Below are 13,040 nucleotides of genomic sequence, written 5' to 3'. Positions count from 1 at the left end.
ACTTTAGTTTTGCCTCATTTAAAATTTTATGCAAACAGAATCATAAAAAGAGGATATTTTAAAGATGGAGTATATTGTATTCTAATCTAAAAGGACTAGTGTCTTTGGCAAAGAGAGAAAGGAGGGGTAGGATCCAGAGTCTTTGTGAAATAATTGAAGAAGGTACACTTGGCCCAGAGTAAAGGTGGGGGAAAGGGGAGAGTGGGCTCAGTTTGGAGATTTGGTGGTGAGATGATGAAGCAACCATAGACTCTGTTTTCTAAAGTGTGCAGCAAGGATACCAGTTGAGACTGGGAAGACGAAAGTGTACAGAATTTGAAGAGAAAGAATGTGTGGACAACCTTCTATAAGGAGACACAATGTTAGACAAGAAGGAAAACAAGTTTTACAGATTGTAAAGAATTGTGAAATTTTGAAAGCAACGAAAATGCTTATTATTAGGCAAGCAGATCAATATATTAGAAGGTTGTTCACATTGAGGGGGTATTTAAAGTATAGTGTGCCACATTTATATAATGGCATACTCAAAAGTTAGTAAAAAAGAATGAACTAGACATATATGCACCAACATACATAGATTCTAAAAACGTAATATTGAGTGAAAAAAACAATTGCAGAACAACATTACACCATGATATCATTTATTAAAAAAAATTTAGAAATCACAGAAAAAATACTTAGAACCATACTATGTAGTTTTATGGAAACGGTGGTGGCCTAGTGGTTAAGTGCTATGGCTGTGAACCAAAGAGTCGGCAGTTTGAATCCACCAGGCGCTCCTTGGAAACTCTGTGGGGCAGTTCTACACTGTCCTATAGGGTCGCTATGAGCCGGAATCAACTTGACAGCACTGGGTTTTTTGGTTTGATGTAGTTTTATGAAGGTATACATATATTCTATAAGTACAAAAAAAAAATGAACTGGCAGGATATATACAAAATTCATGACACTAAAAGCTTCTAGGAGGGAAGAGAAGAAAATGAGGCTTAGGAAGGCTCCACAGACATTTAAATTTTGTTCATGTTTTATTTCTTTTAAAAGAAAAAGAAAATATATAAAGCAAATGATAGGGTGATGTCATTTTCAGTTCTGCATGGTTAGTATATATAATCCTTGGTTTCCTTATTTTTTATAGATTAATAATATAATAAAATGCATAACTATTAACCATAAATAAATATAGCACTACAATAAGAATTATAAAAATTAATGAACACAAAAAGTTCCAAACCTATGACCCAAAATTTCACTCCAACAGAAATTAGTGCGTATGTTTCCCAAAAGACAGGTTTATTGCAACTTTACTCATAAAAGTGCAAAATTAGAACCAATCCAAGTGTCCATTAATGGACATTAATATGGAATGGATAAATTCATGAATATTTTTTAACAACTTACTGCAGTATAATTCACATACCTTAAAATTCACCAAATTTAAGTAAACAATTCAAATGATTTTTAGTAGATTTAATGAGATGCACGACGATCACCATAATCCAGTTTTAGGATATTTTCATCACGCCAATAAGATTCCTCATGTTCATTTACAGTTAATCTTTAATCCCACCCTCAGTCCCAGGTAACCACCAATCTGCTATCTCTAAAGAAAAACAAACCTGTTGCCATAGAGTCCATTCTGACACACGGTGACCCTACATGACAGAGTAGAACTGTCCCGTAGGGTTTCCAAGGAGCAGCTGGTGGATTTACCTAATTGTGGCATATTCTTACAACTGAAACAAATTGTGGTATATTTTATAAGAAAAAATATTACAGCTACACCCAATAATGATGAATCTCACAGATATAATATGGAATATAAGTATTCAAACAAAAAAAATGTATATGTTGTATGACTTCATTTATAAAATTAAAAGAATGGGATCAAACCAATTCATGATAAAAGTCAGAATGATGGTTATCTTTGCAAGAAGTATTGACTTGGAGCGGAAAGGAGGGAGGCTTCTGAAGGGTTGGAAATATTCTGTATGTTGATACTGGTGGTGGTTACATGGGAATATACATGCATAATTCATGAATCAATTCATTTAAGGCTTTACATTTTATACCTCAGCAAAAAATTATAAGGAAAATAAAGCCATTCCCGTTCTGCCTCATACCCTTGACCACCTCACCACTCCTCCCCTCGCCTCTTCATTTCTGGTTCTACTATCTCATTGCCAAGTTGAACACACATTTTCTAATGATGTTACTGAAACCATCCCATTATTTAGTTTAAAGACCTGGGAAAAGATAAATCAGATGTAAGAAACTCATCTTCTCACCCTTTTGCTAGTCTACATTTCTGAAATGATAATGGATATCTTATGTGAAGAGGCAATAGGTTTATAAGAATAATAAACAAAGCATTAATGACAAACAGAATACAACAACCACTTCAGCTGAAAATATCCATAGAGCCAGCACCACAGCCAAACTGATAACAGTTCTTACAGCTGCTTTCTTTATATGTTAAAAAAAAAAAAAAAAAAAAAGGGAGGGGGGATGAAAGAAAGAATAGGTCATCCAAGTTCAATTAAGTTTTTTCATTCCTTCTTTAATGTGCGGAATGTAACATGCAAAAGAATAAGAAAATTGCAAGATTTTTCCTTTTGAAGACATTTAGCATCTTAGAGTGGTAGCACACTTGCTGCTTCGATTTTAGAAGACTACTACTGTTTGAATATATTGAATTATCTGGCATTCAACAATCAACAGTAGAATGAGAAGTAAAGACTCTGTGGTTACTATACCCAAGATAGTGTGCTGCAACAGTAAGTCGATCATGGTCACCTGACTCTACTAATCCACTTCTAAATATACTGCTTAAAAACAGGCAATGACAAACCTTACGTTATTTACGTGGCCGCATTTTTGAGGGAATCCCAGCCATTTGAAAAAACGCAATCAATCCCTATCGCAGCACAGCTTAAACGGCCACTCTTCATTTGAGGGGACTGTAGGAGAGCAGGGTTTTCTAACATACCTTCAGTATCATGCTTTAATAATACAGCCATTTTCAGAAGACAGTTATTCAGAGGCAAATCTGAAAGTAATTAGGAAACTAGAGTATTGTCTCTTTGTTCAAAGTCATGTTCCTTTTCAATCTACACCCATTTCCAGATTAAAATTAAAAAAACAAAAATCTTTTTAGTTGCAAGTAATAAAAAAAATCAACTTGACTTTTAAAAAAATGGGGGGGAGGAGCTCATTTATTTGATAGAAATCTGAGGGTTGAGAATTTAGTACAGATTTGAGCCACAGCTGGAGTCAGATCTCTCTCCTCTACCTCATCTTTTTCTTTGCATGTTGATCTCAATTTTTTTTCTTTACAGACAAAGTAAAGAACGTTACTTAATGAACTCCAGCTTATATTTTCAATACAGTTTGTAATACAAAAGAAAATGTGAACCCCTTCCCATCTCTCTCCCTAGGGCTGACATATCAAATCACAAGGAAAACTGAATCCAGTTTTGGGTCACATGACTAGCCTTGACTAAGTCACTGAGGCCAAGGGCAGAATGAAGTGATCTAACTGGCTATTCTGGTCACGAGCCCAACCCTGGGACAGAGAGACATAAAGCTCCGGTAGGACTATGTGAGTTGAGAAGAGGATGTTTCCCAAAAGAAAGTCGGTGCGCTGGTACTGAGGAAGGAAGAACTGATGAGCAAGCCAAAACAACAGATGTCTACTATTGTTATCACTCTTATGAGTTAATTTTTCCATGTACTCAGCAGAGGTTTTCAGGCAAACAGAATATTTCTGGTCTTCTCCAGTATAGCAGTGCAAACTATTACTGTTGTGGCCTTCAAGAAAACTAAGAGTCATTTGAGAGATTCAAATGAGGGAGACGTGGAGGGGAGGGAGAATACACCTACTGCTTCTCAAAGTTACTACTGAAAATTACAAAATTCCCTTAGGAAAACGTTAGTCCTCCATCCATGTTGAAGTAATATATTTTGGCAACTAAATTAACCCAGTCTTTTTGACATAGATATTTTGACTCAGTTGCACCAAGAGATGTTTAAGTGTACCTGATGCTTCTGAGCCTTGTCCCATCTCTCGACATTGCCACACCTGGCAAGGCTGGAAGGGTGGGGAGTGGGTGTGAAGCTTAAGAATAAGCTCAGAGTGTCTGTTCTGGACATTATTTGGTGATCAAAAATATGAACGAGAAAGAAATGGAAGGAAATTTAGGCAAATATTTCACTAAACTTGGGATATCAAAAGATTTCTAGAGCAGAATATCAAAGTTAAAAAACATAAAGATAGGTAGATAGATTTGACTAGTACAGTGAAAATAACCATAAACAAAGTTAAAACAAAATGAAAAACTAGTAAAAGTATATGGAGCATACAATGGACATAGGATTATTGTCTTTAATATAATAAGAGTTTTGACATGTCAATAAGAAAAAGGCAAATGCAATAGAAAAGTGAGCAAAGAATATGTACAGGTAATTCACAAAAGAAGGGAACGAAGAAATACAGTCCTTGAACATATAAACAGATGTTTTATTTACAATTAATCAAAGACATAAAAATTAAAACAATATTTGAATTACATATCTTGGTAAATGTTAAAATGCTTAATAAAACCACCTGCTGTTAGGTGTTTAAATTGGTGCAATCTTTCAGTAAAGCCATTTGGTATTATAAATGATTTTAAAGTTTTAAATGTATATTCCTCTTGACCCAGCAAATCTGCTTCCTAAATTTATTTTATACAAAGTAAAAATAAATAGCACCATGTGAAAAGATTGAGTATATGTATATGTGTGTGTATGAATACACGCTGAGAGTATGTTGTGTAAAAGGACTTTTGTGTTGTACTATTTATAATGACAATTGAAACATCCTAAGTGTCCAAGAAAAAGGAATTGATCAAATAAGTTAAAAATCATTCCCTAAAGTGGATCCCCTAAAAAGTGAATCCCCTAGAAAGGTTAAATGATGGTGTTGACCTCTATGTGGAGATTTAGAATGAACAAATCTGTCTTGGAAGAAGTACAGCTAGAATGCTCCTTAGAAGCAAGGATAGCAAGACTGTGTTTCACATACTTTGGACATATTATCAGGAAGGGTCAGTCCCTGGAGAAGGACATCAAGCTTGGTAAAGTAGAGGGTCATTGAAAAAGAGGAGGACCCCCAACAAGATGGATTGACACAGTGGCTGCAACAATGAGCATTTGTGAGGATGGCACAGGACTGGGCAGTGTTTTGTTCTGTTGAACACAGGGTCGCTACGAGTCAGAACCGACTTAATAGCACCTAACAACAACAACACCACCCATGCTTTTTAGGTAATGATAGCCTTTTCTTTGTTAGCTCAAATATTTTTTAAATATATGAGATAAAGTTTCAGACCAAAATGTTTTTTTCCCACGTTGGTTTCTCATTCCTTCGCAGGTAAGATTCTTTTTTTTTAAATCAAAATCCTTAATAGGGGATCACACTTCTCACAACCCTCAGAGTTGCATTCATGGCCAAACTCCGTGAACAGCTTGGTCATTGCTATTCTCTAATTCCCCCACGTTATCTAGGTTTGTCATACTGTGGGGGCTTTCATGTTGCTGTGATGCGATGTTAAAAGCTATGGCACTGGTATTCAAATACCAGCAGGGACACCCATGGCAGACAGGTTTCAGCTGAGCTTCCAGACTAAGACAGACTAGGAAGAAGGACCCAGCAGCCTACTTGTGAAAAGAATTAGCCAGTGAAAACCTTATGAATAGCAACGGAACATTGTATGATATAGTGCTGGAAGATGAGCCCCTCAGGTTAGAAGACACTTAAAAGATGAGTGGGGAAGAGCTGCCTCCTCAAAGTAGAGTGCACCTTAATGATGTGGATGGAGTCAAGCTTTCGGGACCATCATCTGCTGATGTGGAACGACTCAAAATGAGAAGAAACAGTTGCAAACATCCATTAATAATCTGAGTATACAAAGCACGAATCTAGGAAAATTGGAAATCATCAAAAATGAAATGGAATGCATAAGCATCGATATCCTAGACATTAGTGAGCTGAAATGGACTGGAATTGGCCACTTTGAATCAGACAATCATATGGTCTACTATGCTGGGGATGACAATTTGAAGAAGGGTGGCATTGCATTTATCATCAAAAGAACATTTGAAGATCTGTCCTGAAGGACAACGCTGTCAGCAATAGGATAATATCCATACGCCTACAAGGAAGACCAGTTAATACAGCTATCATTCACATTTACTTACCAACCACTAAGGCCAAAGATGAAGAAAATGAAGATTTTTACCAACTTCTACAGTCTGAAATTGATGGAACATGCAATCGGGATGCATTGATAATTAATGGTGTTTGGAATGTGAGAGTTGGAAACAAAGAAGAAGGGTTGGTAGTTGGAAAGTATGGCCTTCCTGATAGAAAAAATGCCAGAGATCACGATAGAATTTTGCAAAACCAATGACTTCTTCACTGCAAGTACCTTTTTTCACCAACGTAAACTGCAATTACACATGTGGACCTTGCCAGATCGATCCTGGCTGAAAGTAGAGAACACCAGAAAGATGTTTACCTGTTTTTTACTGACTATGCAAAGGCATTTGACTGTGTGGATCATAACAAATTAGGGGTAACACTGTGAAGAATGGGAATTCCAGAATACTTAACTGTGTTCACGAGGAACCTGTACATAAATCAAGAGGCAGTCGTTCAAACTGAACAAGGGGATACTGCATGGTTTAAAATCAGGAGAGGTTTGTATAAGGGTTGTATGCTTTCACCATATCTGTTCAATCTGTATGCTGAGCAAATAATCTGAGAAGCTAGACTGTATGAAGAAGAATGGCACATCAGGATTGGAGGAAAACTCATTAACAACCTGCAGTATGCAGATGACACAACCTTGCTTGCTGAAAGTGAAGAGGATTTAAAGCACTTATTGATGAAAATCAAAGACTACAGCCTTCAGTATGGATTACATCTCAACATAAAGAAAACAAAAATCCTCACAAATGGTCCAATGAGCAACATCATGGTAAACGGAGAAAAGATTGAAGCTTTCGAGGATTTCATTGCACTTGGATCCACAATCAAGACCCATGGAAACAGCAGTCAAGAAATCAAAAGATGTATTGCCTTGGACAAATCTGCTACAAAAGACCTCTTTAAAGTGTTAAAAAGCAAAGATGTCATCTTGAAGACTAAGGTGGACCTGACCCAAGCCATGGTATTTTCAATAGCATCATATGCATGCTAACGTTTGATGATGAATAAGGAAGACCAAAGAAGAACTGATGCTTTTGAATTGTGGTTTTGGCTAAGAATATTGAATATACCATGGACTGCCAAAAGAAAGAACAAATCTGTCTTGGAAGAAATACAACCATAATGCTCCTTGGAAGCAAGGATGGCAAGACTACATCTCACATACTTTGGACATGTTATCAGGAGGGATCAAGCCCTGAAGAAGGACATCATGCTTGGTAAAGTAGAAGGCCAGGCCAAAGATGGAAGGAACCCTCAATGAGATTAATTTGACACGGGGGTTGCAACAATGGGCTCAAGCATAACGACGATTGTAAGGATGGCACAGGACTGGGCAGTGTTTTGTTCTGTTGTACATAGGATCGCTGTGAAACAGAACTGACTCGATGGCACTTAACAACATTGAAATGTTAAAAAATAGCAAGCCTCAACAACTTTCCTAGACAGAGGACAAAATATATTAGAATGTTGCAGAATATTTTACTCTCTGATTCCATCCCTAGTTGTGACTTGCATAAATTATTTCATAAGACAAAATAGTAAAGGCTAACTTCTAGAAGAAGCCTTGGTTACACAGTGGTTAAAGCACTCAGCTCCTAACCAAAATGTTGGTAGTTGGAATCCACCAGCCACTCCCCTGGAGAAAGATGTGGCAATCTGCTTCTATAAAGAGTACAGCCTGCAGACTCCATGGAACAGTTCTACTCTGTCCTATAGAGTCACTATGAGTTGGAATGGACTCAATGGCTGTGCATTTTGGTGAGAAATTCTAAGGAAAGGGAATCAGTTTATCAACCAACTAAGGGAAAATAATAACATGACTCGTGACCACTAAGCCCCCAATAGGCAATTCTGGGGTGTCCCGGGGTCTCCTGACATACAGGGTCATAGTTGGTAGGGGTGAGGGGATTCAAATCAGCATAACATGGATAGTGAATTCTCACTTTTATATTTTTGTGTGTATGTTTGTGAAATATGTCAATAATAATTATATCTGGGTGGTAGGATTACAGCTGATTTTCAATTTTGCTTTTTATAATGTATAATATACTTTGACTCTTTCATGGTTATAAAAGAAGAATACCATTAGTTTCCTTTGGAGGGGATCACTTTATTGTTTAATTTGTAGAATTTGTGAGAAACCGACCCTTGTCAAAACAACAGGTAAAAGGCTGTGTCAATGTTTAACGTATTCCTTAAGAAAAGCATCCATTGCCTCATTTCCCCTAGCCCACAATTTCCTAAACTATGTTCCATAGCATTGTTATTACATGAAAGAAAAAAAAAATTATATATATACACACACACATATAGATGTATGTATGAAAACATATATATTATCCTATATACATTTTTTTTTTAGGATAAACAAAATTATACACGCTTCAGTGCCACAGAACTTCTCAGAATACTAAATATACTAACATAATATGTACTATTTCGCAAATTTATTTTGCTCCAAACTTCTTTTAAGGAAGCTTCTCAATGTATATGTGCTCCAAGGAGCTGAGTTAGGCAGATGCTATAGCCTATGCTGGTCTTCCAAAACTACTCCTCACAACTCTACTAGTGCCACCCCACCCCCACCCCCCCCCCACTGTGGTTGTAATTCACCTCATTTCCTGAGCCAGTGTTCATTAAGCCAAGATCAGCAAAGATGTTCGTTTTATAGCTAAAAATGGAACCCTATTGTTTTTAGTCCCCACCTTACCTGATCTGTCCTCCCATTTGATAAATCAGACCTCTTCATCCTTGAAAGGGTCTGCTTTCTTGGCTTTTCTCTGCTTCTCACGCATTCTCGTTTAGTTTCCCTTGCAGTTGCTGGGGAAATGCTGGTGGCGTGAAGGTTAGGAGCTACGGCTGCTCGCTAAAACGCTGGCAGTTCAAATCCAACAGGAGCTTCTTGGAAACCATATGGGGCAGTTCTACTCTGCCCAACAGGGTCTCTATGAGTCAAAATCAACTCAACACATACGGGTTTGGTCTTTTTGGTTTTGCAGTTACTGTTATATTTTCCGCTTCCTCTGTCTATTTGCTTCTTAAATGTGGATTCCCCTTGGGAGTTCTGTCTGCCAACTACTCTTCTGACCCAAACACTCCCTGCATGATCTCATTCTCACCTATTATTCTAATATCCAGCTCTAACAAGCTCATGATTCCTAAATCATGAACAATCTTCAGCCCAGATCTCTCTTTAGGTTTTATATTTACATCTCCAGCTGCTTTCCTTAATATTGTAAAGCCCCACAGGCACATCAAATGTAACCTCTTCAAATCTGAACTGAAAGGTATTTTCTTCCCTCCCCAAGTGGCATTGTTTCCTGTATCAGTAAATGATGTCACTCATTCATCCAGCTTCCAGCAGCCTCACTTATTTCTTCTCCCTGTTAATAATCAATTTCTGTTGATTTACCTCCTTAATATATCTCCAGAGATCTACTTTTCCTCACCTCCTACAGCTATCGTCTTAGTTCCCAACACCTTCATTTGTCACCTAAATTGCTGCAGGCCTCCCAATTTGTACCTAATTCAGAGTTAGCACTCATTAAAAACTTGTTGAATAAATTAATGATTTTTCTTAAGTCTTGCCCCTTCCAGTCCATTCATCAAACTGCAGCCACAATGATCATACTAAAACCCAAATTGGATCGTTTCTTCTCCTCTTTAAGGGAAAACACTGCCCTAAAGAAAAAGAACAAACTACATGACACATGTCAACTCATGAGTTGACGACTCTTGGTTGCTCACTGGTCTCACCTCTCACCAAGTCCAAATCAAAGTAGTCAAATATAGGGCTGCCAAATAAAATACAGGTTGCCCAGCTAAATCTGAATTTTAGATAAACAATAGCTTAGTGGTTAAGCATGTCCTATATAATATTTGACACATACAGTAAAAAATTATTGCTGTTTACCTGAAATACTCTTTGGTTCAATTTACTATCAAAGACAAAAATTAAAACAATATTTGATTTTACTAATACTGGCAAATGTTAAAATGTTTAACAACAGCTGCTGCTAGATGTTTAAATTGGTAAAACCTCTCAGTGAAGCTGTTTGATATTATGTATGATTTAAAATTTCAAATGTATATTCATCTTGACCTAGCAAATTTAACTAGGTGTCCTGTTTTCTTGTTATGGTTGATTTGTTCTTTTTTCTTTTTTGCTAAATCTGGCAACCTTAATCAAGTAAGATCATATACGTGAAAGTGTTTTATAATCTACAAAATAACAACAAAAAAAAGCAGTTGCCATCAAGTTGACTCCAGCTCATGGTAACCCCATGTTTCCATGAAAAAAAAGAATATAAAAGGCTCTATAAAAAATGTAAGTTCTGTTTTTCTAAAAATCCATTAGAGCTTTGAAACGAACAACGAGCGAAGTCTCCATGTCAAGCCTCTGTGATTTTAATCCATTATTGACAAATCTTGTTATATGAATTTAATTGTTCTTGGTAAATTAAACAATATTGTTCTTGAAAACAAAAGTGTATCTCTTTTAGAAATTATGTTTAATTTCATGCCACAAGCTGCCAAGATGCATACTGACTACCTAAAATGACCATTACACTAGAGAAAAGAGTGGAAGCAAGAGAAGAGAGGGAAAGAAAAAAGAGACTTAAAACTGTTTTTGTAATCAAGTCATTTCAAGAGAGAAAATCTTGGGGCTAATTCTTTTTTAATACTATTTCCAAATTTACTACCAAAAATTTGGAACCCACTGATCTACCTACACTTCTCCACACTGACTGATCTAAATAAATCATGAAACATAAGTGTTCTATCTACCCACTCAACGGAAGATTTAAGAGGCATCAATATGGACTAGAAAAATCCCAGGCCTGGAGTGAGTTAGGATGCCTACTTCTTCAACTAACTTTTGTGTCTTGCCAACCTAGGCATTTATTTCTCATTTTTAGTAAAGAGGGTATTGATTCAGGTGATTTCCAAATTTCCACATAGTTCTGGTGTTGTTAAGTGCCACTCAGTTGGTTTTGACTCATGGTGACCACATGTAACAGAGTAGAATTGCCCCATAGGGTTTTCTAGGCTGTAATCTTTAAGGGACCAGATTACCAGGTATTTTTCCCACGGAGCCATTGGGTGGGTTTGAACCACCAATTTTTCTGTTAGCAGCCTAGTGCTTAACCACTGTGCCACCAGCTTCTTCCACATAGCTCTAACACTGTAATGTTATGAAACATTCACTCATATCATCATACTCTAGGCATTATTTGAAATAAAATATTTTAAAGTCTGATTTGTATAATAATTTAAACTGAACTAAATCAAATAAAATTCATAAGTCCAGTTTTTATTATATTACACAAGCCTAGTCCACCCACAGACAGCAGGTAAGGATAACGGTTCTACTGACGGCAGAGCCACAATGCTTGAAATTTCAATGAAATTACTGGAAGATCCAAATTGGCAGTGTTTGGATAGAAGAAAAGGCACAGAAGTTTCTTTCCCTCCACTGCCACTCCTTCTCCTCTTCATTTCTCCAGAAGAACAGAAGGGAGACTAATTTGGAGCTGAGCTTCAATGTTACAAGTGCTGGGACACCAGGAACATGAACAATTACCAGAGTCACTGGACTGGAAGAGATTTAAGAAATCATCCCAGACAAACACAAATCGCCCCTGGTAAACTGATTCTCTTGCAACTAGCAAAGTTAAAGGACAGATGTTTCTGTTTTACACAGTCTACCACCAGAGACAGGGCTCCCAAAATGTAACTGATCTTAAGCATATTAATGAAGTAAACATAGACTGTTCTGCTTATCCTTTCTATGTCCTTTTTTGTTTTTTCATTCACTTTCCTTAAACCTCTTAAGCTGTCAGAATGCTTGTACAGGGGTGGAGAAAGCCTGGAGGCTTCTAGCAGGCAATTCTCCTGAAGCAAGACCTGGGAATGCGATGGAATTAGCCAGAAAAGAAGGACATTCAAGAGGGACATTTATTACTCTATCTGCCTGACATCCCTTGCTTCTGGGAACTGCACCTCTCTGGTGTAGAGGATGGCTCTCCTCCCCTACTCTAGCCTAGGATTCTGTAACAGGGAACTGTTACCTTCTTACACAGCACTGCCCTTAAGGTAAGTGACACGAGATGGGCCAGTCATCATCCTCCTTTGTGATTTTTTAAATCACAAGGAACGAAATAAATTCTAAACTCTCTGGTGGTGAAGTGAAGAAAATGTCAGGCAATAAGCCCTTGGCAGCCACATTTGAGGCCACATGAAAGCAATGAAGCTGCAGAGGAGAAAATGCAGACAAAAGCAGGGACCAGAGGCAGACAAGGTGAGTCCTGGCTGTATCCAAGGCCTGCTTCCAGTTGTTTTCCGGTCCTTCCCTGATTTGCTTTATTATGTGATCCAATAAACCCCCCTCTCTTTCTTTCCCCAGGTTTTTTTCACACTGGATCTCTGCCAAGAACCCTGAACTATATAACATTAAAGACTGAGGGAACAACATTTGCAAAGGCAAGGAGCAGTGGCATAATTAATCAAATGTCTAATAAGGTCCCCCAATCTCTGCCTCTCCCCAAAATACTGGGAAAATATGCCTCAAGTTTTTGTACATTACAATAACCCAGGCAGACCGAGCTTTCCCCCAATGATTTATGGCATCATTAATTTGAGGGAGGCCTTTTCATCAGCCGAATAGAGAAGTCTGAATTACAGCAGGAAACTTTGACAAGCACAGTGATGTAGTTTGGTATTGATTATACTTTCATGAATGTTTGATCTGGCATTTATAATTTGGTTATTCAACATTCCAGCCAATTAA

This window comes from Elephas maximus, chromosome 1 (genome assembly GCF_024166365.1).
Source record: "Elephas maximus indicus isolate mEleMax1 chromosome 1, mEleMax1 primary haplotype, whole genome shotgun sequence".
NCBI classification, from domain to species: Eukaryota; Metazoa; Chordata; class Mammalia; order Proboscidea; family Elephantidae; genus Elephas; species Elephas maximus.
This window is presented reverse-complemented; position numbering follows the sequence as displayed.